This window comes from Carlito syrichta, unplaced genomic scaffold (assembly GCF_000164805.1).
Source record: "Carlito syrichta isolate Samal-C Ts95f unplaced genomic scaffold, Tarsius_syrichta-2.0.1 Scaffold315397, whole genome shotgun sequence".
NCBI lineage: Eukaryota > Metazoa > Chordata > Mammalia > Primates > Tarsiidae > Carlito > Carlito syrichta.
Genome location: NW_007259493.1, coordinates 31,551 through 34,468, shown reverse-complemented (window position 1 = coordinate 34,468; position 2,918 = coordinate 31,551).

Here is a 2,918-nt window from a genome sequence, read left to right as displayed (position 1 = left end):
CTTCCTCTTGCCCTTACATCTTGTTAGATAATTCAGGGAACAGTTAGAACTCAGATGACCCAAATCCTTGGCCTACTACCTCTGCAGATTCTTTCTTTTTTTCTTTCTTTTGAATCGAATGTCACTCTGTCGCCCAGACTGGAATGCAGTAGCAAGCTCACAGCCACCACTGCCTCAACCTGCTGAGTTCAGGTGATCTTTCTGCCTCAGCCTTCCAAGTAGCTGGAACCACAGGCTCGCACCACCAAACCCAGCTAATTTTTTTTGTATTTATTGTAGAGTCGAGGTCTCACCATGTTGCTCAGGCTGGCCTGGAACCTCTGGCTCAGGCAATCCTCTCGCCTCCGTCTTCCAAAGTGCTGAGATTAAAGGTGTGAGTCACTCCGCCTGACCCCCTCAGATTCTTGAAAGAAGTATGCTAAAAGCACATTCCAGGTAGCTGCACCTTCATCTATTCTTTTATAACAAAGTGCCTAGTAAAGGGAAATTTTAAAAAATTATCTCAACCTCTCTGAAGTTTATAGATAAAAATTGTGACTCAGTCTGGGAATGTTTTTTATTATAGAAAAATCATTTGTCTAGTTTCTTTAGTTATGTAAATGGCAGTCAAGAAGGCACTCTCAGCCCAAGAATAACACTTTTTTCATTTTGTTTTTCCCTTTGTGTTAGCAATGTTCAGAGTTCTGGAGAGTTCTTGGGGAGAGAATAGAGCAATTTGCATAAGAAGGCAAGGGGCTTTTTGAGAAGGAAGCGGCCAAGAATTTAATCTCTTCTCTAGATTTAAAATTGTGAAAATCTGTTGGGGTGGCAGGAAAAGACACCAGTGGTACAAAGAAGAAATTACCTTGAGGGCAGCAAGAATCAGAGCTCAACACTGGAGCTTAAGGGCTCTTGGGAGTTGGGCTGGTTCTAAGGCTTAAAGCCCTAGGACTGCTATAGTGATGTGTTTTGAGGATCAATAACAGCTGAGCGTGAAGCATTAATTTAACAGTTGTAACCTAGCCGGGCTCGGTGGCTCAGCCTGTAATCCCGCGCCTTCGGGAGGCTGAGGTGAGTGGATTGCTTGAGCCCGCGGGTTCGTGACCCACCTGGGCAACTTGGCTAGACCTCATCTCTACAATAAATCAAAAAAAATCAGCCGGGCATGGTAGCGCGTGCCTGTAATTCCGGCTACTCGGAAGGCTGAGGTGGAAGGATCGCCGGAGCCCAGCAGGTTGAGGCTGCGGTGGCCGGGAGCGGCCACTGCACTCCAGTCTGGGCGACAGTGAGACTCCAACTCAAAAAAAAAAAAGTTGTAACCTCAGTGTTTTAAACCATTGCACTGGGCAGGACCAGTGGGAGAAACAAGTGTTAGTGGACTCACTGGAATTTCTCACTAGAGTTTACAAATTATGTCCAGAGTTTATAAATAAATAAGACTTATCGCCTTAGAATGAACAGGTATCCAGAGTTATTTACCAGGTCAGGGGGAACAGAGGCCTCAAAAGGAAAATAATGACTTCCTATTAATAAAAGTCAATGCACGCTTAAACAATTAATATAAGAAATAAGACAAATAGCCTATTTATATCCTAAGTGGTGAATCTGGTCATAACTTCATTCAACAAATATTGCATGCCTGTTATGTATCAGGCACTGTACCAGACTCTAGGACTACAGTCATACTTGACCGGTGGTGTGCAAAAGAGACATGCACTTTGAGCTTATAGTCTTGTAGGGAGACAGACATTAAATAGATTGGACAAAGACTTGCTTTTTCTGCTACCTGATTCCAGTTTATGTGGCCCAAACATGGTTCCCCAAACTTCAATTTTATATTCATATCAGTTCTGCACCTGCAGTTAGCTAACTGAAGTATCTGACTCCTTCCAAAGTCTTAGGGAAGAGAATCTGATTAGCTCAGCTTAGGTTAGTTGTCTACCTTGGTTCAATCAGCTATGGCCCGGGAATGAGTTAACAATGGCCCACTGGCCAGGCGCAGTGGCTCAAGCCTGTAATCCCAGCACTTTGGGAGGCCAAAGCTAGAGGACTGCCTGAGCCCACAGGGTTTGAGACCAGCCTGGGCAACTTGGTAAGGTTTCGTCTCTACAATAAATCAAAAAAATTAGCTGGGTATGATGGCGTGCACTTATAGTTCCAGCTACTTGGAAGGCTGAAGAGGAAGGATTGTCTGAGCCCAGCAGGTTGAGGCTGCGGTGGCCGGGAGTGTGCCACTGCACTCCAGCCTGGGTGACAGAGTGAGACTCCAACTCAAAAAATAAAACAAAACAAAACAAAACAATGGCCCGTTGCCCATTACATGGGACTAAGGGAAAGCTCTGTGAGAAGTGAATATGTGGGAGGGCAATTGAAAACAATAGACTTAAACCGGGCTCAGTGGCTCAGCCTGTAATCCCACACCTTTGGGAGGCTGAGGTGAGTGGATTGCCTGATCCTGCGGGTTCGAGACCCACCTCGGCAACTTGGTGAGACCTCATCTCTACAATAAATAAAAAATTAGCCGGATGTGGTAATGCGCACCTATAGTTCCAGCTACTTGGAAGGCTGAGGCGGAAGGATCGCTGGAGCCCAGCAAGTCAAGGCTGTGGTGGCCGGGAGTGGCCACTGCACTCCAGTCTGGGCGACAGAGTGAGACTCCATCTCAAAAAAAAAACAAAGAAAAAAAAAAAACAATAGACCTGCTATCCAACCCAGCTCTACTTATTGGATTTCACAATGTGAACCAAGTAACTACAATGACTTATTATAATCAATGCCCAATAAAATTAAATAATATGGCAGGGCACGGTGGCTCATGCCTATAATCCCAGCACTTTGGGAGGCCAAGGTGAGAGGATTGCCTGAGCCCGCGGGTTCGAGAGCAGCCTGGCAACTTGGCAAGACCTCATCTCTACAATAAGTAAAAAAAAAAAAAAAAT